The following is a 24,686-nucleotide window of genomic DNA, read 5'->3' on the forward strand; positions in this document are numbered from 1 at the left end:
GACTACAGCTGTCTTACTGTCACAGTCCCATTCAGAACTATTTTGGCACAGCCACAGCTGCTGGGAGGGCCCAGATGGGTGTAACCATGTACGAGGAGAGTAGTGATCTGGCCAAGACAGCTGAACTGACAAGGTGCCATCATGACATCAACAGTCACAGCCCTTGATCGCGCTTTTTAAATTTTCAAATATACATTATGTTCCAAAAATAGATACATGCCCATGATTGAATACGTACAAAATATAAAAGCATAAAGGAGATTGATTTCCTTTTCTTTCCCCCAGCTTTATTGAGATATAGTTGACATACAACATCATGTAAGTTTAAGGTGTACAACATGATGATCTGACACAAGTATAGACTGTAAAATGTTTACCACACTTAGGTTCGTTAGCACACCATTCATCTCACACAATTGCCTTTGTTGTTGTTGTTATGGTGGGAACATACAAGATCTACTCTCTTAGCAATTTTCAAGTGTACCGTGGACTATCGCTAAGTATAGTAACCATGCTCTACATTCCACGGCCAGAACTTACTTACCTTATAAGCAGAGGTTTGTAAGCTCTGACCAAGATGTTCCCATTTCACCCACCCCCTGGCAACCACTATTTTGCTCTCTGTTTCTATAGGTTCAGTTCTTTTCAAATTCCACATCTAAGTGAAAACATATAGTATTTTTCTTTCTCTGTCTGACTTATTTCACTTAGCATGATGCCCTCAAGGTCCATCCATGAATAGCAGGTTTTCCTTCCCCTTTAAGGCGAAATAATATTCGTGTGTGTGTGTGTATGTGTGTATAATATTCTATTGTGGTGTATATACATATACATATACATATATGTATACATATATATACATGTACATATATATACATATACATATATATATGTACATACGTATATATGTGTATTTGTGTATATATACATATATATGTATATATATATACACAAATACACATATATACCATATATACACACATATACACACACACATTTTATTTATCCACTCGTCTATCAGTGGATGCTTAGGTTGCTTCTGTGTCTTGACTATTATAAATAATACTGCAATGAACATGGGCAGATACCATTTTGAATTAGTGTTTTCATTCCCTTTGGATAAATACCCAGAAGTAGAATGGCTAGATCATATGTCAGTTCTATTTTTCATGTTTTGAGGAAACTCCATACTGTTTTCTTACAGTGGCTGCACCAATTCACATTCCCACCAACAGTGCACAAGAGTTGCCTTTTCTCCACATCTTCGCCACTATTTGTCCTTTCTTGTCTTTTTGGTAATAGCCATTCTACCAGGTGTGAGGTGATCTCTCGCTGTGTTTGGATTTGCATTTCCCTGATGATGAATGATGTTGGTTATCTTTTCGTGTATGTGTTGGCCAGTCATGTGTCTTCTTTGGGAAAATGTCTGTTCAGGTCCTCTGCCCATTTTTAAACCAGTCTGCTTGTTTTTCACTATTGAGTTGTATGAATTCTTCATATATTTTGGAGTATTAACCCCTTATCAGACATATAATTTGTGAATATTTTCTCCCATTCAGTAGGTTGTCTTTTCATTTTGTTGATGGTCTCTTCTGGTCAGAAGTTTTCTAGATCAATGTAGTCCCATTTGTTTATTTTCACTTTTGTTTTCTCTGCAAGAAGATTAATTTTAAATGTAATATCCAACCATCTAGATATTAACACTCTTACAACATTTTTTTCAGACATGTTCCTATGTGTTTGTGTGGGGAGAGAGAGAGAGAAAGAGAAGGGAGGTGGGAGGCAGGGAAGAAGGGGAGGGAGGGAGGGAGGAAAGGAGAAATATTTTTCCCCCTTACTATCTCTACCACTTATTTTGAAATGGTTTCAGGCTTACAGAAAATTTGCAAAAGTAGTATAAAAATTCCAATATGCTCTTCACCCAGAATTGCCAAATGTTAACATTTTATTATATCTGTCTTCTGTGTCCACCCCCCTTTTGTGTTGCATTTTTCTGAACCATCAGATGGAAAATTGCAAACTGATGTCCCCTGTCCTCTCAATACTTATGCCATATTTCCTAAAAACAAGACCAGTCTTATACATACCCACACAGTCTTAACAAAATCAGAAAATTAACAGTGATGCTCTCATATTATTTAATCTACAGAATTCACCATTGAATTTCACTTATTGCCTCCTTATTGCTCTTTTAGCAGAAGGGGGAAAAATACAGTCCAGTCCAACATGACTAATAGAATTTAGTCTCTCTGGGGTCTAATCTGGACAATTCTTCAGCCTTTCTTGCTGGCTCTTCAAGATTTTCTTGCTGGACATTTTTGAGGAGTACAGGCCAGTTAGCTCGTAAGAGAGTTTGGAGTTTATCGATGTTTCTTCATAATTAGGTCCACACTTCAGCAGGAATGCCACAGAAGTGAGACAGTGTTTGTTCTCAGGACATCAGATCGGAGGCACGTGTGCAGGGTTAACATATTACTGGAGATGTCAAGTTTGATATGCCAGTTAAGGATGGGGTCTGCCAACATGTTACTGTAAAGGGTACTATTTTACCCTTTGTAATTAAAAACTGTCTTGTGGAGAGATGACTTTTAATACCATGTAAATATCCTGCTAACCTTCCATTTCTTTTACTCACTATTTTTACCATCCTGGCTGATTGTTGCCGGAATCGATTATCATTATGGTGTTTACAAATGTTGATAATTCTCTAATTCCGTCACTCTTCACTTATTAATTTACATTCTACTATAAGGAAATGCTTTTCCTCCTCCTCCTTTATTCACTTATTTATTCAGGATCAGTACTCATGGATTCTCATTTTAATCTTTATTTATTTTGATGCTTATATTGTCTCAGACTTGGTCATTGGGAGCCCCTCAGTCTGGCTGCCATGTCTTCTTGACATGTGCCCAACATCCTTTGAGTACGTCCTCGCTGATGTGCACAGTAAGAAGGTCCAGCCCTAGAATCAGCCAGTTTGCGAAGTATTCTAGGTCCTGTAAGTGGAGAATGACATTTAAAACCCAGATACGGGCACTGAATATGTTTGTTGCTCCTAAGGTGTCATTGTTGACGGACATCTTGGCAAACAGGAGTATGTTTGGGTCCTGAGATTCATGTTCATTTCCAAATCTGTATATTTAATAGCCGTGTTTATGCTAACACCTCCAAATCCAATACAACTTTACAGGGTACGTTCTAGCCTTCTCCCTTCATGTATTTGTAACTTTATTCCCTGATGGTGAAAAACCTGGATCCCATTATTTGTTCAATCTAAGAGCCTCCATAACATAGTTTCAGAATTGCTAACATATACCACTCTGGGCAGGGGAGGGGGATAGTGGCGGGGACTCCTAACTAGTCAGTAGTTTTTGTCTTAGCCTGCGGGTATAAAATCAAATCACTGTCTTTAAAAATTACTTAATTGATTTCCTATGCTCCCTTTTTGTAGGGTTGTTATTTATTTTATTTTTTTTTAATGTTTCATTTGTTTATTTTGAGAGAGAGAGAGGGAGAGAGAATGAGTGGGGGAGGATCAGAGAGAGAGAGAGAGAGAGAGAGAGAGGATCCCAAGCAGGCCCTGTGCTGTCAGCGCGGAGCCAGATGTGGGGCTCAAACTCACGAACTGTAAGATCATGACCGGAACTGATATCAAGAGACAGACGTTTAATGGACTCAGCCACCCAGGTGCCCCGGGTTATCACTTATTTCAAATAGCATTAGGATTATTTATGTCTGCTCACGTTCTATTTCAACTTTTATCCCGTAGCCAAATTGATCTATTTATCAATGTGCTTATTTATTTCCTCTTTGAGTATGTGAAGGATAAACATGGTTCTAAAAGTCAAAACTATACAAAAAGCTTACTCAAAAGTGTCACTCTCCTCATCCGTTCTACCCTATTTCACCCATCTACCCTGAAAGGTAACCAATCTCATTTATTTCCGGTCTATCCTTCCATTGAATCATAGGATTTTTTAATCTTTTTATTATTTTTAAAATTATTTTTCTTATTTATTTATCTTTGCGCCAATAAACAGATAAAATGAATATTTTCTTATTTCTCCATGTCTTTGTTACACAAAAGGTAGTAAAATATAGATACTCCTTTGCACACAGCTTTTTCATTTAATAGCATATTCCGAAAATTACTCCGCAATCAGTCCATTGTGAGATCTTCATTCTTTTTTTTCTTTTTTTTTTTTTTTTTTACAGCTCTATTGTGTGCGTATATCATGGTATATTCAACCCCTCTTGTATGCAGGCACTTGGGTTGTTTCCAATATTTTAAACAATGCTGTAGTGCCTAACCTTGTGCATATGTATTTTAATTTTGCTGGAGTTCATCTGGAGGATAAATTCTTTTTAAGTGTATTTTAGTTTATTTTTAAAATTTGTTTTAAGTTTATTTATTTTGAGAAAGAAAGAGAGAGTGGGGCAGGGGGGTGGGGCAAGCAGAGAGAGGGAGGGAGAGAGAGAAACCCAAGCAGGCTGTGAGCTGTCAGCACGGAGCACGACAGGGGGCTGGAACCCACAAACTGTATAAAGTCATGACCTAAGCAGAAACCAAGAGTCTGTGGCTTAACTGACTGAGGCACCCAGGCGCCACTGAGGATAAATTCTTAGAAATGGAATTGCTGGGTCAAAAGGTAGTTTTAAATAGATAATGTAATTACTAGATATTGCCAGAAACCCCTCCAAGGCATTGTATGGGTTTCCTATTCCCACCTGCAGTGCATGAGCTTGCCTATTTCCCACAGCGTCTTGAATTGAGTTTGTTGTCATACTTCTTAATTTTCGCCAATCCAGTAGGTGAGAAATGGCATTTCAGTGAAGTTGTAATTTGAATTTCCCTAATTACGAGTGGAGTTGAATATTTTTCACGTGTTTAGGGTGTTTGGGATATTTTTTAAATTAATGATCTTTTGCCTTTTTTCCTATCTAGTTTTTGGACTTCTTTCTCTTAATTTTAAACAGTTCTTAATATATTGGGGGACATTATTCCTTAATCTGTGATAAATGTTGCAAATATTTTCTCCCAGTTTTTCGGGTATATTTTGATTTTGTTCATTGTTTTTGGCAAAAGATTTTATTTTTATCAAAAGATTTTTTTCATATTTTTTAATTTTTTCCTTTGAGTCTTAGAAAACCTTTCCTTATATACATTGTATAATAGATTTCACTCCTGCTTTCTTCTAAATTTTTTATTTAAGGTTTATTTATTTTTGAGAAAGAGAGAGAGAGAGAGAGAGAGAGAGATAGACAGAGTGCGAGTGGGGAAGGGGCAGAGAGAAAAGGAGACACAGAATCCGAAACAGGCTCCAGGCCCTGAGCTGTTAGCACAGAACCCGACGCAGAGTTTGAACCCATGATCAGTAAGGTCATGACCTGAGCCAAAGTCAAAGGCATAACCAACTGAGCCACCCAGGCACCCCTCTCCTTCTTTCTTCTAGTACTTCATATGATTTGATTTTTTAAAAATTCAGATAATAGATTTTGTGCCCTTTTAAAAAAGCTAACATTATATATGGAGACTTTCTTGTGTTGATAAAAGTTATTTGAAAATCTAGATTTAAAATGCTGCACTTTCTTTGAGGGATTGATTATAATTGCTTGATTCATCTTTTATTGTTGGACTGATAGGTAGCTTCTACTTTTTTGATAATCTAAGTAATGCTATAATATGTATACAATATATATATAAAATATATAATAAAAATAATTTTTATCCTTATATATATCCTTATATATAAATCTTTGAACATGTCTATGATTATTTCCTTAGAATGTCTAGAAAAATATAATGGATGATGTTATGTCAGTTGGCAGGTGACTCAATAAATAAATGATGGTAAACCCACCCCATGGAATACTACTCAGCATTTAAAAGGAACAAGTTACAGTCACGCAACAACATGGATAAATCTCACCGTCATTATGTTGAATGAAAAAATAGAGACCAAAAGAAAAAAAAGGACGATGTAATATGTATTATGTAATTTATATAAAATTCTTGAAAATGTAATTAATCTACAGTGACAGCAAGCACAGCAATGGTTCCTTGTGGATGGAAGTGAAAAGTGCACTAGGCTATAAAGAAATAGATTATAACAGGTTATAAAGGGAATAGATATTACATAGAAACATTTGGGGGACATTTTCTCAAATGATAGCTTCATGAGTGTATGTGTATGTCAAACTTATCAAACTATGTCCTTTAAATATGTGCAGTTTATTGTATGTTAATTATACCTCCTTAAAATTGTAAACAAGATATCAGGACAAGTAGACCAGGAGAAAAAAGATAGCAGGTCCTTCAAAGGCCCTTAATACTTACTTAACTGCCAATTCCCTGCCATCTTCTGCTTTACAGAGTAGATGTGTATAACCACCTCTCCATATCATTAACAGCAACTTTGTGCCTTTAAAAATCTTTGTCTTTTACAAATACCAAAACAATCTAAGTTGTTCTAAAGTGCATTGCATTAATAATGCAGTTCAACATTTTCGTATGTATGCCTGTGACTTGTATTTCTTCTTTTATGAATTGTATAGATTCTTGACCATTTTGTTAGATTTTAATTTTTAAGTAGGCACACATGAGCGGGGGAGGGGCAGAGAGAGGGAGAGAGAGAATTTCAAGCTGACAGTGCAAAGCCCAACATGGGGCTCGATCTCACAAACCGTGAGGTTATGACCTGAACCGAAATCAAGAGTCAGATGTTCAACTGACTGAGCCACCCAGATGCCCCAAGATTTCTTTTCATAATATGCCATGTCTTCATTCATGTATGTTGCAAATATTTCTTTAAATTTGTCTTTTACTTTCTTATTTTGTCTAAGATATTTTTAGATGGAAAGAGTCTTTAAAAGACGCATGTAATCAAATGTGGTGATTTCCTTCATGGCCCTTATTAGAAAATCCAACCATATTCTGAAGTCAATTCACTCTATTTTCCTAAAGTGTTTAATTTCAATTTTTACACTTAATCTCCTCATTTCCCTCTGGAATTTACTCAGGTTTATACTAAGAAAAAAAAATATCTAGCTTTTTCCCCCCCCTCAGTAGTAGTATAACATATTTCTTAAGATCATTTTGGTGATATTTCTAAAGAATAAATGGCCATTAAAAAAAAACAGGATTTCTATTCATACTGTCCTAGTTGTCCTATCAGTAAAATAGGTTTAGTAATTTTCACCTCATCATTGTTTTACATATAGAGAACATTAGCTTATGTCTTACTTACGGAGCTGGTCAGTTCTTACATACATGATAAGCATTTTGATTTTTTTTAATGTTTTATTTATTTTTGAGAGAGCACGAGTGGGGAAGGGGCAGAGAGAGAGGGAGACACAGAATCTGAAGCAGGCTTCAGGCTCTGAGCTGTCAGCACAGAGCCTGATGCGGGGCTCAAACCCACAAGCTGTGAGATCATGACCCAAGCCAAAATCAGACACTTAACCAACTGAGCCACCCAGGTGCCCTTCTATGAATCCTTTTAACGAGATAGTTGTCCTGGTACACTTAAACTCTGACCCAGCTGAACAAATACAATATTCGTGGGTGGAGAAAATTAAGCTTATGCCATTTCTGTTTGGCTTTTAGTCTGTATAGAGCTGAACTTCTATCCAGGGAACAGTGATCTTTTTGACTTTCATCCAGAAAGTGCTTTGTAAGTAGACTACTATTTTAATACTGTAGGAAATCTTTATAACACTTTATGATCACAGGCATGGATAAACTGTTGGCTACATTATGCACTCATAAAGCAGTCACAAAATAGAGACATTGCATCCTTAGCAAGGATTCCACTTAACATGGCCAGCTTTATTCGCATTTCCAGCCTTGTGGATATTGTTGTTTTTTCTTCCCTCCCAGGAAAACATACACAAACATTTGGAAGAGTCTCTGCAGAGCCTCACCATGCTAATATCACCACTGAAGCCTTCTTCTTGAAGGGCTTGCATTTTGGTAGTCTGTCTCACCAGGGGTGCAGTCAGTTTCCTTGTGTGTCTACTGGTATGTCTAACTCCGTTGGATCTGCTATAACAAAATAGCACAGACTGGAGGCTTAGACGTCCCAGATAAAAGTGCTGGTAGATTCGTTGTCTGATAAAAGCCTTGTTATGCCCAGAATTCGTGATCCCCAAAGACCACCAGGGAGCCGAGTCCGATGCAATAGCAAAGAGCCTTTATTCGAGCTAGCTCGAGCTCAATCCCCTACCTGCACCTACACAGCGGTGAGATACTGGAGAGAGAGAGCGAGTTTCAAAAGCACAAAGATTTTATAGGGGTCTAGGGGCAGTTGGTGAGGTAATGACTGTGGCCTCAGCCAATTGGCTGGGGAAGGGTCGGAGTCCTGTTACGCAGGTCGCAGGGCATGTTTTGATCAGGAAGTTTGAACAGGTGAGCGGGAGGTTACTCAAGGGGAGGAGGCGTGGTCTGAGGTTTCTGCGATTTTCCTGGAAAGGGGCCATGTCGGGGACATAGTCACTCAAGGTGGAGGACACAGAACAAGATGGAGTCAGCCAGCGTAGGTCCACTCTTTCAGCCTGATTCCTGGTCCTTAGATGGCCATCTTGCTGAGCCTTCACAGGGCAGAGGGGCAAGGGAGCTCTCTGAGGACTTTTTTATAAGGGCACAATCCCATACAGGAGGGCTCTACCCTCATAGCCTAATCACCTCTCTAAGACCCCACCACCTAATACTATCACAGAGGGGGTTAGATTTCAACATATGAATTTTGGGGGGACACAAACATTCAATCTGTAGCATGGCCTCGAAAACGTTTTAACACTATGGATTCCTTTTTATTTTAAGGCCAATTGGTAGCCACCTCCAGGGTGGGGCCCCATCCTTTTGGGAGAGGGTGGGACTTCAGATTTCTTTGGTGTGTACAGAAAGTTTTAAGAGGAGGTAGAAGAGAAGTAGAGTTGGGAGAATTCTGTCCCAGAGAGGAGCAGGGAAAGAGTTCATGGCTGTCGCAGGGCCTCAAAGAGGAGGAATGGTGACGGAGGGACCTACCTCTTAAGGCTTCAGGGATTCTGTGGACTGATTGCAAATCCTGCCTTGTGGGCCAATCCTCCCCGCACTTCCTCCCCCACTTTCACACCATTCAGCAGAAACACACCATCTGATGGAGACAACTGGGGGTGGGGGGCAGGCTCCTCTCTCTCTCTCCATCAGTTATAATACAATGGTTCTCCAAAGATGGGGCCCAGGCCAACAGCACCAGCCTAAGTTGGGATATGCCGACTGAATCAGAAAGCCTTCCGGTGGAGCCCAGCAGTCTAGGTAGAAGAAGCCCTCCAGGTGATTCTGAGCTTACTAAATTTGAAGGACCGGCCTGCTCTTCTGTAATTGTATGTTAACTCATCTCTATTCTCAAGACAGAAAGTGCTTTAGGGGCAGAGACAAATGTTTTTCCCAATGCCTTTAAAGTACAGAATAGCAAATATGTTTGTTGAAAGAATGAATAAAGCAAAGGGTCTCCTGCACAGTCTTAACTATTTAATAACTGCTTGGTAAATACTTTTGACAGCATCAGACTCAAGGTGGATCTCTAAAAAAGCACAGCCCATGAATGGCTGAGAAAAATCCCTCCCCTACCAGAGAAATAAAAGACACCTAGCTGTGAAAATAAACATTTCTCTAGAAGCCATCTAGGACTCATTTAAGTAAATGTCCTTTTTTTTTTCCAATGGGAAATGGAATGCAGTTTCATTGCCAATTAGAAAATGCAAAGAAAGTATAAAAAAGAAAATACGAATGTATCTCTTACTCCACCTCCTTCTGAGTCTTTTCTATGTACCATTATACTTATCCCCCAATTATAATATTAAAAATAAAAATAAATCTTTTCTTTATACTGGAATGCAACACATGCTCACTCAGAAATATTGGAAAATACAGAACAGCATCACAGAGAAAATCACGTCACCAATAATTCCATCATTCAAAAATGTAAATACCCTGGGGGATCTCCCTCCAGACTCTGTGTGTGTCTTTATGTATGAATTTTAAAACCTGTATATGTTCTATAACCTTCTCCTCTGTGATTAGCACCAGCTTTTCATATGTGATTACCTCCTGTGGCATGTAGTGTACAAAGCACATCCAGGATTAGACGACCTTCCGGGAAAGCCCTGTGCTAGATGTGGCCCAAAGGCCCAAGGCTTGAATCTGCTCTCTGATTTTCCTTAGCACCACTCTGACTTTTTAAAGGATGAGTTAATGTAATGGGCAAAATGCTGGAAGCTTCTTAGAGTCCCAGGCTTTCACCGAATGAGAAGCCTGTTCCAAGAAAAAGTGTGATCACCTGGGCTTTCCTGGACGATGGGGTTGTGTTGGCATCATTCAGCTCTCTTCTGGCGCTTGGGTAATGCTTAGGATTTCAGAACCAAGCAGTCATCCATAAATGCTCATCTTGCTGTGTTTCTTCCTTTTGTCTTCAAGATAATCATTTGAAAATAGGTAGTTGCCCCCACCCACCCATCCTGGAACTCTCCACTAAACCCATCTATATGGGCTGGGACACTTGGGATCCTCACCAACAGAAGTGAGTTCTGTGGCTTTGATCTTCTCATTTTCAGTGTATCTGTGGGGGGAAAAGTGTGGTGGTGATGAATGGGGAGACAAGGCAATCTCAGATAAGGGTGGTGGTCATCTAAGGGACACTCACTGATGTTTTGTAATACTGTAATTTCAACGCAAAGGTATTGTGGGTAACTTGCAAAGCAAAGTGTAAAAGAGGAAAGACAATCACCTGTCCTCCCAAATCTCATGTAATCCCTCTTGGCGTTTTGTCTTTCAGCTTTTTGTCTGTGCATTTATCTTCATGAGCATTGAAAAACTATTTTCTGTAAAACTTGCAACCTCATTTTTTTTCACTGAAAATTATAGCAAAAAATTTTGTATGTTATTATAAAACATTCAGAACATATTTTTAATGCCATTTCCCATCATATACTCTCCTGAATCCTTTCCCCATGGTTACTTTAAAATTTTCAAGTTTATTTTAAAGTTTGTTTGTTTATTTTGAGGAGCGAGAGAGCTCATGTGAGTGGAGGAGGGGCAGAGGCAGAGGGAGAGAGAGACTCTCAAGCAGCCTCCACACTGTCAGCATGGAGCCCAACTCTGGGCTTGATCCCATGAACCATGAGATCATGACTGAGCTGAAACCAAGAATCGGACGCTTAACTGATTGAGCCAGTGAGATGCCCCTTAAATTGTCATTAAAAAAAAATCACCTGGTGCTCATCACACAAGTGTACCCCTTAATCCCCATCACCTATTTCATCAATCCTTCTACCCACCTCCCCTCTGGTAACCACCATTTTGTTCTCTGTAGTTAAGAGTCTGTTTCTTGATTTGTCTTTCTTTTTTTCCCCTTTGCTCATTTGTTTGTTTCTTAAATTCCACATATGAGTGAAATCATATGGTATTTGTCTTTCTCTGACTTACTTATTTCACTTACCATTATTATATTCTTGAGCTCCATCCATGTCTTTGCAAATGACAAGATTTCATTCTTTTTGATGGCTGAATAATATTCCTGTGTGTGTGTGTGTGTGTGTGTGTGTGTGTGTGTGTGTGTATGTGTATGGGTGGTGTGTATAAAACATCTACTTTATCTGTTCATCAGTCAATGGAGACTTGGGCTGCTTCCATAATTTGGCTGTTGTAAATAATGCTGCTTTAAACATAGGGGTACATGTTACCCTTTGAATTAGTGTTTTTGTTTCTTTGGGTGAATATCCAGTAGTCTGATTGCTGGATCATGGTGCAGTTCTATTTTTTTCTTTTTGAGGAACTTCCACACTGTTTTTCACAGTGGCTACACCAGTTTGCATTTTTACCAACAGTGCAGGAGGGTTCCTGTTTCTCTATATCCTTGCCAACGCTTGTTGTTTCTTGTGTCACTGATGTTAGCCATTCTGACAGGTGTGAAGTGATATCTCATTGTGGTTTTGATTTGCATTTCCCTGTTGAGCATCTTTTCATGTGTCTGTTGCCCATATGCATGTCTTATTTGGAGAAATGTCTGTTCATGTCTTCTTCCCATTTTTAATTGGGTTACTTGTTTTTTGGGTGTTGAGTTTTATAAGTTCTTTATATATTTTGGATACTAACTCTTTATTGGATATGCTATTTGCAAATATCTTCTTCCATTCCATAGATTACCTTTCAGTTTTGTTTCCTTCGCTGTACAGATACTTTTTATTTTGATGTAGTCTCAATAGTTTATATTTGCTTTTGTTACCCTTGCCTCAGGGGACCCATCTAGAAAAAAGTTGCTATGGTCAATGTCAGAGAAGTTACTGATGGTACTCTCTTCTAGAATTTTTATGGTTTCATGTCTCACATTTAGGTCTTTAATCCATATTGAATTTATTTTTGTATATGGCATAAGAAAGTGGTCCAGTTTCATTCTTTTGCATGTTGCCGTTCAGTTTTCCTAACATGTTTTGTTGAAGAGATTATCTTTTTCCCATTACATATTCTTTCCTGCTTTGTCAAAGATTAATTGGCCATATAATCGTGGGTTTATTTATGGATTTTCTATTCTGTTCTATTGGTCTATGTGTCTATTTTTGTGACAGTACCATACTGTTTTGAGCACTACAGCTTTGTAATATAACTTGAAGTCTGAAATTGTGATACCTTCGGCTTCGTTTTTCATTTTCAAAATTGCTTTGGCTATTCAGGGTCTTTCGTGGTTCATCTACATTTTTGGACTGTTTGTTTTAGCTTTATGGAAAATGCTGTTGGTATTTTGAAAGGAATTGCATTAAATCTGTAAACTGCTTTGGGTAGTACAGACATTTTAACAACATTTGTTCTTCCAACCCATGAACGTGGAATGTCTTCCCATTTTTTGTGTCTTACTCAATTTCTCTCATCAGTGCTTCCTAGTTTTCAGAGTACATCTTTCACCTCTTTGGTTCAGTGTATTCCTAGGTTTCTTATTATTTTGGGTGCAGTTGTAAATGGGATTGTTTTTGTAATTTCCTTTTCTGCTGCTTCATTATTGGTGTAATGAAATACAACAGAAGTCTGTCAATTGATTTTGTATGCTTCAACCTTACTGAATTCGCTTACCAGTTCTAGCAGTTTTTGGGTGGAGTCTTTCAGGCTTTCCTATATAGAGCATTATGTCACCTGAAAACCATGAAAATTTTACTTCTTCTTTACTGATTTGGATGACTGTTGCTTTAAATTTTTGCTAAACATTCTTATATATGTAGCTTTGTCCATATTTCTGTGAAGTTGGGATAGATTCCTGAGAGTGGGATGAAATTTAGACATCGATGGCTTTGATAGCTATTCCTCATTGTTTTCCAGAATGGTCCAACTTCCACTGTCATGGCCTCAGTGTATGAGCACAAAAGAGGCAAACACGAAAGGTGCACTGTGTGGGAATGTTCACAGCACCAGGTGGCACAAGATGTCAAATCTAACGTGGATTTACTGACATGGTCCCTCTTAGCATCTTCATTTTACAATCCTAACAATGCAACACAAGTCTGTTTTATTTTTATTTGTTTGTTTTTTAATGTTTATTTTTGAGAGAGAGAAAGAGCACGAGTGGAGGAAGGGCAAAGAGAGAGAGGGAGGCACAGAATCTGAAGCAGGATCCAGGCTCTGAGCTGTCAGCACAGAGCCCGATGTGGGGCCTGAACCCTCAAGCTGTGAGATCATGACCTGAGCCAAAGTCAGATGCTTAACTAAGCCACACAGGCACTCCTGTTTTATTTTTTTTTTAAGTTTGTTTATTAATTTTGAGAGAGAGAGTCAGAGAGAGAGGGAGGGAGGGGCAAAGAGAGAAGGAGAGAGAGAATCCCAAGCAGGCTCTGTTCGCACTGTCAGCACAGAGCCTCATGTGGGGCTTGATCTCACGACCCTAAGATCATGACCTGAGCCATAATCAAGATTCAGAAGCATAACCAACTGAGCTACCCAGGCACCCTGACACAAGTCTGTTTTAGATTTCATCTGGGGAGTTTGGCCTCAGAAATGCCTCACATTATAGCCTGGTCAATCCCTTTTCAAAAACATGGGTTTCAAGAACAACATGCTAGAGGCGTCCCTGGGTCTAAACATTTCTAGTGCAGCTAGATGTACTGTTTTTCTTTAACTGTGTTGAATTTTTACAAGAGATCACCCTTGCACAGAAAATGTATCACTCATCCAACCTCTCCACTTAAGAACTTGAACATTTAGTTCTTTTCACTTGAATTTTAAAATAACACTACGATAAATTCCTCAGAGGCCAGTGACCACATGAATTGGTTCAGTAACTGTTAGACCCTGCTGCTGAGGAGACAGAAGTCCTAGAGGCTGGTTCTTTAATATCATGCATGGGTAAGAGGAAACGTGTCACAGCCCAGCCAAATCCCACTGTAGGACAGACGCAGACTTAGTCACAAGGAGAACCAGGTCAGGACATGTGTGTAGTTCAGTATAATTAGAACAATGACCCAAATGTTGGTGAGTCAAGGTCATCATGTGGGACAATAGTGTAATGACCTGGTATAGATATAACTCAAACTGTGAAAGGGACCTTAAGCAATTATTGAGTATACCGATGAGCAATCTCATGAAGTCAGAGATGTGGCCAAGATCCCATGGCTAGTTAGTGGCTCTCTGAGTCTTTAACTAGGTCTTCTGATTGCAAGCTAAGTGCACTTTCTGGCCCTACATTGGCTGCATCTCTGGCCCATGTCCATTGTGTGTTGGCAATGTCAGAGGGGCCTGGCAGAACGGATTGAGAGAGGAGCCCGGACTCGTGAGAAGACATCCCTTATTATTTGTGTTGCTGCCATGTGCAAATAGTTAGTGAAATTTTCTGGTGCAGCCCGGAAGCTGACAGTCATCCACTTATCTTCATCTGTGTCTCTCAGGATGAAATAAAATGCACTTAAGAATTCATTCCTCTAGCCCCTTATTTATAGCAAGCCCCCTATGCATGAAGGAATAGCTCCAACTCGAGATTCTTTTCCGATGAGACACAAACCAATCTGCAGTGAGACATGTAGTCAGAGGACTGTAATTTCCTGACCTCAACATCATTAAACCTCAGCAAGGCCACCACATTAGCTCGTTTTCGTGTAATTGTATAAACACGGGTTTGCCAGTTCAAAGCACTTGGGAATATTTCACCATGCCTTCTTCAGAGCTAGGCGATAGTGACCATGTGCCAAAGCTTAAAAAAAAAAATAACAAGCTTGTCTGAGCTAGTGATGATTTGGATTTGTAGGAAGGCAGCTGGACAAGTCTTCAGATACATGCCACCATTTTGTGACCATATGCTTGGACGTAGAAGCTGGGAATGAGGGAAAAGGGTGAATGCCCTCCTCACTTTCTCCCTCCTTAGTTCCTCGTAGGTTGAATTTGATTCAGTTGAACTAATATGCATTGAAGGGATCTCGTGTGGAAGGTTCAGTCATAGGCCCTAGGGGAGGAGGACTCTGGCCTATTTCCTGACCTCAAGGAGTTCAAGTTCCTGAAGATGAGATGGGCATGTAAACAACTTTAACTCCAGGCAGAATGGCAGGAGTGCCATGATGGCTACAGAAGCGCTAGCTACATAGTACCAGAAAGAAGGAAATGAATTTTGCTTGAGAGCTGCCAGAAGGCTACAAGCAAAGGGTAGCATTTAGCAGGTGAAGGGAATTCTGTGACGAGAACCCACTCTGAACACGGGTAGTCCAAGCACATGGTGCAGGGCATGGGGTTGGGGGTAAGGAATTCAGTGTGAGTCGTGAACGTTACTGTGACCACAAGAAAAACAGGTCTCTGCAGAGGCCCAGTCTGCCTCAAGTAGTGCTGAATCTCCAGCGTGCCAAACGGCACTTAGTGTGTAATGAGTGGCTGGTAACGGAAAGAGGTCCTGCTCCAGCCGGGTATTTTTGGTGCACACGCAGAGATCCATTCAAGTTGCCTCTAGCAATGGGTGGTTCATTTTGATAACATAGTTGGACTGGAACTATGGAGGCAATTCTAGGGACCAGGGACTGTCTGCAGTCTCACTCACAGCAGGTGTGGTCTCTGGAATGCTTTCCTGCATTGGTCAGCTCTCCTCTCTTCCAGCCAGCTTCTTCTGCTTCAGCCAAGTCTCTGCTCCATCTTTACTGCAGTATGGAAGTGGTCGCAATCGCCACTCTGATCCCTCTTTCCATGTCACGACATCCCCTATGCTCCTGTTGTTGGTTGGCTTGGTCCCTGCGTGTCTAATGCTAGGAGCAGGAAACGTGCTGGCCCGGACGATTTTTGCATACATGGCCACCAGATGCCCATGCCTACTTCAACCAGCCACGCTGGACTGGCAGAGGGCTAGCACGAGCTGTGGGCAAAGTGTCTCCCTTAGAATTGGGTGCGGTTGCTCTGATAGTCTTAAGCACACCTGTGGCAGAAATAGAGCTGAGTTAGGTTTATGCCAATTGACCAAGGAATCTGAACTGTATTCAGTAGGCACAATGTTGTGGAAGGCTTTTATCAGGGCATAGCCTGCTGGCTCCCTATCTTTTCACATCCTCAGACTCTACCCTGATGCTGGCCAGCAGTCTAACAACTCTTTGCCCTAAAATATTTTCCTTTATTTCACTTGAAAACCTCATCACTCCATTCTCAATTTGGCTCCATCACTCCCTTTGTTCTCTAAATCGTTCTCATGGAATCCTTGGCCCTCAGCAGATTACCCCCTATGAGTGGGCCTCATCTAATCAGTTGAAGGTCAGAGGAGAACAAAAGATTCACCCTCCCCTGAGTAAGAGAGAATTCTCCTGCCAGATGGCCTTCACGCGGAGACATCAGTTCTACAGATTTTGGACTTGGCAGCCTCCAGAATCGTGGGAGCCTATTTCGTATCGTTAATCCCTTTCCAATACATGTTACTGGCTCTGTTTCCCTGGATACCCTGACTGCTACAATGGGCCCTAAGAGAAACCCATTACCCTATTAGTAGTCATTCCCTACTCTCCTCCATCCAGCCCCAAGCAACCACAATATACGCCTGTACTGGATTTCTCATATAAATGGAATCATACAATGTATGATCTCCTAGGATTGGCTTTTTTAACATTCCTCCAAGTGATAGCATGCATTGGCACTTAATTTCCTTGTATTGCCAAATAGTGTTTCAATTCTGTGGATAAACCACATTTTAGTCATCCATTCATCAGTAGATGTCTATTTGGATTGTTTCTACTTTTTGGCTCTGATGAATTGTTCTGCCATAAACATTTGTTGACAAGTTTTTGGATGGAGGTGTGCTTTTATTTCTCTTTGGTATAAACTTGGAGCACGGGAGTGGAATTGCCCAGTCATAGGTAACTGTATGTTTGAAATTCTGAAACACTGCCAAACCATCTGCCTAAGTGTCTTCACCGTTTTACCAGCAATGTAGAGAGTTCCAATTTCTCCACATCCTTGTCAACACTTATTACTTTCTTTTTTTGTAGCCATCACAGTGGGAGCAAAGTGGTATCTCACCCAGGTTTGGCTTTGCATTTCCCTCAGAGCTGATGACTTTGAGTATCTTATGTGCTTATTGACCACTTGTATATATTCTTTGGAGAAAGGTCCATTCAAATCCTCTGCCCATTTTAAAATTGGGTTATCGTTTTCCTTTGTCTTTAAAAGAATTTTTTTTAAACATCTATTTATTGTTGAGAGAGAGTACAAGCAGGGAAGAGGCAGAGAGAGAGGGAGACACAGAATCGGAAGCAGGCCCCAGGCTCTGAGCTGTCAGCACAGAGCCCCACGCGGGTGTCGAACTCACAAACCATGAGATTGTGACCGGAGCTGAAGTCGGACACTTAACTGACTGAGCCGCCCAGGCACACCTGCTTTATATAATATTTTTAAAGAAGCTGAGGGAAGAAAGAAGAGGAAGTATATACCATAACATTTGTTATAATAACTTTCTTATTTACCTTTTGGTAAATTTCATTCCTTTCTTCCTTTCGATTTCAATTACCATGTGATGTCAATTCCTTACTCCATTGCAGTTTAGTTCCACTTGCTTCCTTTGTGCTTATATTGTTGAATATATTACATTCGTGTACATTCTCTTATATACATATTGTTTTGTCCGATTGTTTTAAATCAGTTAAGAGAAGAAAGAAGGCATATGCAATCACACAGTTTTTACCATCACCTACGTAGTTTCCTTTACTGGGGCTCTTTGATATCCCTGCTCAGATTTCCTCCCTAGTTTTTATCTTTTAGCCCAGCAACATAGGGGCTGCCCCTGGTTCTGCATAAGTCCCTTGCTGGTCCAAAGTTGTGCTTTAGCCCCCTCCAGCCATTAGATGTCCACCCTGTACTTTTGGACGTGTGTGCGTAGCTTGTAGGTTGCTATCACACTTTAGGGAATTTACATTTTGGGCTCCACGTTCAGCCAGGGACTAGTAGCAAGGAGGTCCTCTCTGATCACTCCTGAGAGAGCTCAGTCTTGGACTTGCACAGTCTTCTCGGTTCCCAGGAATAAGTGTGGTTTTAGTTGCAAGCCTGCCTTTGTAGGAGTAGCCCCTTAGCCAGAGTAGCTCATTGAGTTTGCTCAGAGGTTATGTTGGAGCCCCTTGAGCCAGTGAGGCTTCTGCCCTGTGGTGATGGGGCTGTGAGTGCCTGGAGGATGCTTTGGAGTCTGCCCCATGTTCTGATCTGATGACTCCTGAGTGGGTGCAGCCTAGAGCACCCCCAGAACTGACTGTGATCCCAGGAGTTCTCTTCTTGGCTCTTTCCCTGGTTCCATTAGCTGCTCTGTTTCCCTTGGATCCTGGAGCTACTGGCCTCCAAGATATCTCCTGGTTGTCCCAACATCCTGACACATGCCTTTCCCCGGGCCCTGTTCCAAATAAAGTTGGTCTTCTTGGGCAGAGCTGTGGGGGCCTTCATCCTTATGACCTGCCTTTACTCTGGACAAACCCCTGCGACTCTGCTCTGAGGGTGGGATCCACTTTTTCTGACCATGACACCCCTGCTCTTCAAGCCGGCACTGAGGGAGGAGGAAGCAGTCTTCCTCGCTTGCCTCTCCTGGGGGTGAGGAGAGGCAGGGACCACTGAGGCCTCAGGATCCTTTTCTGCCCTGTCTGCGGTAGAGCTTCACCTGCAAGCAGGAGGTGGCCCTCCTCCTCCCGGCTCCTCTTGCCTGGAACAGAGCTGCTGGAACAGAGGGCTGAGGAGGATGAGAAATGCAGGTAGCCTGCCTCTCCCAAGGAGAAACCGCAGCCCCCAATGGGGAGTTGAGGGGAGAGAGAATCTCCATCTTCTGGGCCACAGCTGCCCAAAGTAGAGGGCCTAGGGTACCACTTCTGGAACCTGGAGCTGTGGGGGCGGGGGGTGTGGTCAGGAAGGTCATGGCTTAAAGGTCACAGACCCTGGCTGATTTTGTATTTAGTAGATTTTCTTGAATGGATATTTCTCCATTTGCTGTATGTCCTTAGGATGATTTCTGGGGATTTCAAATGACTGTGTTTTTTTGTTTGTTTTGTTTTGTTTTTTAAACAATTCTCCCTATTTTGTTTTGCTGGGGAGAATTTACGCTGAGCTCCTTACCCTGTCATTCTGGAAGTCTTGCTCATCCACCATCCTGGCATACTCTCTGGAGTAGGAAAGAAAAGAGTGAACGGATCACTGGTTTGCCAGGCATTAATTACCCGTATCCCTCAACACAACTGGGCATGTGGCCTGTACCCAACTTAATTTCATGCCATGATTTGGTTCCTCAAGTACTGACTATAATATAAATCCAAGGGATGTGTTCTGTTCTACGGATCCCAGATCGGTTATGGAGATTCTGCTTTTGTTTCTGATGAGTGAAAACGGGATTCCTTTTTCGGTCTGGCTTCAGTAAAATATCCAGAGAGAAGAAATGTTAAATCTATAAGGGTCTTCTGCAAAAACTAATTCAAGTTTTCACACATCTAACCAACTTTCTCATTCAAATTTCAGTTGTGTTCCTATGAAAACTCTAGCTGCACTGAAACATTCCAGATGCAGCAAAACTTACTTTCAACTTCAAATTGAAGAAATACCAGTTTTCTAGCAAAATGCTACCCTGCCTCCTATGAACATAAAAGGCAGCAAAGAAGCAACCACACCTGCGCCCGATAGCACTGGCACCACACACCCCATACCCTGGAGAACCCGGTCCCCGAGGGCATCTGCAGACGACTCAGGAAGGGCCTCCTTCCACACTCACACACGGAGAAATGCTGCATGGAGGTCCGTTCCCCTCTGGGCCACTCACAGATTGCGGTGGCATCCAAGAGCTTCTCAGAGGCCTGCGGCAAAAACTGTGCTGCTTTATTTAATGCGGCATTTCTCACACTTACTAAAAGCTCAGGACTCCTTTACAGAGGAGCACGAGTTAGCATCTCAGGAGATACAACAGTTTCATGGAGCTGTTTGAGAAAACTCTCAATTAATCTCAGAGTCAGAATGGAATCATTTCATTCAAAGATATTTCTCGTATATGCACATGAAAAAGGCACTGCTTCCGTTGAGCTGAAATATTCAAATAGGGTTTCTGCTGCCCGGTGAATTTTCTTACGCCTTCTAACCCAGATAACTTCCAAGCCTCCTCTGCTCAATAAAACCTCTTCCAGCAACTCTGTGTCCCCTCCCTACTCGGTGCAAGAGAGTCAAGTTCTAGGAGGTGAGGCCCTTCCTTGTTGCCAGGACCACTGGGCGCCAGAGGCGTGGACAAGGGAAACCCTGGGCTTTTGAATTCAACGCTTGAGCAGCCGCACGGTGTAGTCAAAGCAAACCTGGAATCGACTTCAAAAAGCTCACAAACAGGGGCGCCTGGGTGGCGCAGTCGGTTAAACGTCCGACTTCAGCCAGGTCACGATCTCGCGGTCGGTGAGTTCGAGCCCCGCGTCAGGCTCTGGGCCGATGGCTCGGAGCCTGGAGCCTGTTTCCGATTCTGTGTCTCCCTCTCTCTCTGCCCCTCCCCCGTTCATGCTCTGTCTCTCTCTGTCCCAAAAAATAAATAAAAAACGTTGAAAAAAAAAAAAAAAAAGCTCACAAACAGCCTTGAGAGGTTATGAGCTGGGCGATAAATCATGTGCAGTGGCTGTCACCACTGGCACCTGCTGATCAGTGACCTGCTCAGCAAGTTTAAAGAACTCTGAGTTTCTTGGGGCGCCTGGGTGGCGCAGTCGGTTGGGCGTCCGACTTCAGCCAGGTCACGATCTCGCGGTCCGTGAGTTCGAGCCCCGCGTCAGGCTCTGGGCTGATGGCTCGGAGCCTGGAGCCTGTTTCTGATTCTGTGTCTCCCTCTCTCTGACCCTCCCCTGTTCATGCTCTGTCTCTCTCTGTCCCAAAAATAAATAAATGTTGAAAAAAAAAAAATTAAAAAAAAAAAAAAGAACTCTGAGTTTCTTGGTTAAAAAAAAATAATCTAAAACTAGGCTCCAAATGAGGACTTCTGCTCCTTGTATGCTCTTCAACAGGAGAGGGAGCACTAGGGAGGACTCCACGGGCCTGGACACATTGCCGGGGCAGGCCTATCTGCAGGGAGCACACGGCCTGCTTCGCTATCCTTTAGAAAATTCTGGGGGTGCCTGGGTGGCTCGGTTAAGCATCCGACCTTGGCACAGGTCATGACCTCGCAGTCAGTGGGTTGGAGCCCCGCGTCAGGCTCTGTGCGGACAGCTCGGAGCCTGGAGCCTTCTTCGGATTCTGTGTCTCCCTGTCTCTCTGCCCCTTCCCTGCTCGTGCTCTGTTTCTCTCTCTCTCTCTCTCAAAACAAATCAACATTAAAAAAAGAAAATTCTGATGGCCACAGCATGGTTTCAGCTCTTCCGCAGAGGCACTTGGAGGCTGGGGCCCCTAGAGGCGTCACCTGCTTTCTCAGGAAGCACCGGGTCAAGGGGCCTTTCTGCCCTGGGCCTCAGGGAGGGTTTTCCTGCTCCCAGTCCCTCCCGGAGGGTGTTGCTTTTGCGAGTAGCACCCACATTCTTTTTTCCCCTTATCAACTTTTTTTTTTCCATAGGGGGAATAGAGCCTCGGACCCAGTACCTACAGGTCCTGTGAGTACAGACCCGTCTTGGTCCCCGGGCCAATATTTACAAGGTGGTGGCAAAGACTTCTGCTAAGAACCCTTGGAAAAAAAGCTCAGGGAAAGGGGATTTGCCAACCGTGTCACAGACTCAGAAGTTTAAGAGTATCGCAGATCACTGAAAAAGGGTCTGACTGAAGTGAGAGCTGATATTCAAGAATTGAATCTCTAGTCTGAAGAGAGGCAGGGTTTTAACCAGGGACCCTTCAGTCTTCCTTGTGGGGACTCCACCCCGCCCCCCCCCCCCCACAGGGCTGGCATCATCCATCTCCCACAGCTCAGAAGTGACCTACGAACTAAAACTATGAATCGTATTTCTATGATTGAAAGTAAAGAAATCAAAAACAAAAATAACTAAACTCCGGAAATATAATTGCTTAACCATTTCTTTGTATTTTTATTGAACTTTCTTGAATTTTTTTTTAATTTCTGCCCAGTCACGACAATTAAGTGGGAAACCACAATGACAATTTACAAACTGTGGCATGAAAAAGAACACACACCCCATCAGGAGTTATACCAAACCCTTTCCTTTTTATTCATTCAAAAGAGTTCAACGCACAAATGTCAAATATGAGCACTGTCATTTTTTTTCTTGGAAGGGGGAAAAACATTTATTCTGGCAGCACTTTTACAATTCCAGGAAGCGGTTTTGATACCATTGGTTGCAAGAATAGAAACCATAACAGACTTGAAGGGCGTTTGTTTGCCAGGCGAGGGACTACTTGGTCTGGAAAGACTCCCCCTTGTGCTTTGTGAACTGCCTGTCCACCTCGGCTGGCCGAGCCTTCCCAGGTATGGAAAGAGAAAACGGAATTTCCTGCACAGACACTGAAAATTCCAGTAGAGCAGAGTGTTTTCTGTATCTCCAACCCTCCCCCCCACCCTGAAGCAAGTTCTCAAGCTTTTCTGGAGCTTCTTTTGGTCACATGACCCTCAATCATGACGACCTTTTTGCCGAAACACATGTGACACCAAGATTCCTTCTTACACTGCTTCTCTAGGGTTCAGGTGACAGCACAAAACATCACTTGTCAAAAAATAGCAGATATTAAGAATGTGGGCATTTATGGTCATAATTATAATAAACACCTTGCAGGGTATGTCACCCAAAGGAGCATTTTTTTTTTTTTTTTTTCACTTAATATGGTCCCCTGGGGAGTTAGCCCGAAGTCACATCCTTAAGTGTCCTTGCAAAAAAAGACTGGTCAAAGTCAGTTAATTTGACAGTTTGGGAACTGTCTCGTGCCAATTACAAAACTCCTATGCCCAACAATTCAATGGTCCATAAAGCAGTTAAATGTTACCATTCAGTTTACACACACGCACGCACGCACACAGAGAACTGTGACCAAAGGATTAAGCAGGTAATCTCGTGACTGTGTTCTAAAAGAAAACGAAATCTCAAGATTGAGGTGTCGTATTCAAGTATCAAAAAATGCAGAAATAGTCTGATCCCATTTGATTTTATGATCATGACAAATCATACTTGTTTCACTGAGGTTCTGGAGTTAGTGAAGTCAACTCCTGGGGCACAAAATCTACAAAACTCAACTTAAGATTTTTCACAATGCAGCTGCTTTGCTTGTTTCTTTTAAAAAATATGTTGAGACTTTGTATAGTGGTATTCCAAGAGTCAATACTTTATAAAAGAAGGAAAAGAATAATACCAGCTGACTCACTTTTCATGCCTTACACTGGTGAGAAAACAGTTTGTCTTACACATTCTTCCATCAACACACAGAGGAGGCAGCTGTAAACAGAGTCCTTTATACTCTTCAAGGAACGTGTTACTATTGCAGCAGATACTGTTTGGCCCCAATTAGGAGTAGATGAGAGCAATTTGCTTTGCTTTTCACGTTTTACTTGGTGGAGATTTTAAAACAATGGTTTTACTAGTTCTTGGCAGCAGACCATCCAATCAGAGGCTCTGTATTTATAAATAACCAATGCGGGACTATGCTCTCCAGTTAGGGAGCTCACTATCTCAAGGTCTGACCACCAGATGTGAAGGGCTTTCAAAGTGCTCTGCTAAATTTCACAGACTCTGTTCTAGAGAGAGAGAGAGAGAGAGAAGTACTCATTAGCAAAGCTCTTTGCACCATTCACAACTGACTCCTGATTATCTTAAGCTATTGAAAGACTCAGATTTTCCATGGACTCCTTGACCCCTCTGTCCCCCTCCCCTGAAGAATCCTACCACCAGGCTTCCACGACCCCTCTGTCCTCTGCCCCTGAAGAATCCATTAGCACATCATCTAGTGACAACGTAATGTCAACAGGAAGCTGGGAGCAAGGAACATTCTGCCCAGCACCACTGGAAATGTGGGCAAAGAAAAACAAGAATCCCACCAGCCTGCCCAAGGAACAGGCTTGCAGGCAGGGACCTTTATTTAAAAGAAGGGGAGGAGACACTGCCTGAAATACAGGTAAGGTTCTTGCTGATAATCACAACCTCTGCGAACCAGCACTTAATCCATGGGCAGACAGATGCGTTTTTTAAAATCTCAGAAGGACTAAAGATTAAAGAATGAACAGAAAGGCCTTTTGCTAAAATAAGAAACCAGCCCCATCTTGGCACAGTCCTCATGCAGAATATTGCACCCAGTGTTAACT

General features: G+C 41.8%; 1 protein-coding gene across 4 annotated transcripts in view; it reads right to left on the reverse strand.

Moving 5' to 3' along the window:
• Positions 1-22,584: 22,584 nt before the first annotated feature.
• Positions 22,585-24,686, reverse strand: part of MFHAS1 (multifunctional ROCO family signaling regulator 1) — a 100,967-nt gene continuing 98,865 nt past the window's right edge. For all 4 annotated transcript variants that reach the window (XM_058720152.1, XM_058720153.1, XM_058720154.1 and 1 more), the window contains one exon: positions 22,585-24,122. The gene's annotated coding sequence lies outside the window, so the exon portion shown is untranslated. The remainder of the gene's footprint in view (positions 24,123-24,686) is intronic.

This window comes from Neofelis nebulosa, chromosome 3 (assembly GCF_028018385.1).
Source record: "Neofelis nebulosa isolate mNeoNeb1 chromosome 3, mNeoNeb1.pri, whole genome shotgun sequence".
In the NCBI taxonomy this organism is placed as follows: Eukaryota; Metazoa; Chordata; class Mammalia; order Carnivora; family Felidae; genus Neofelis; species Neofelis nebulosa.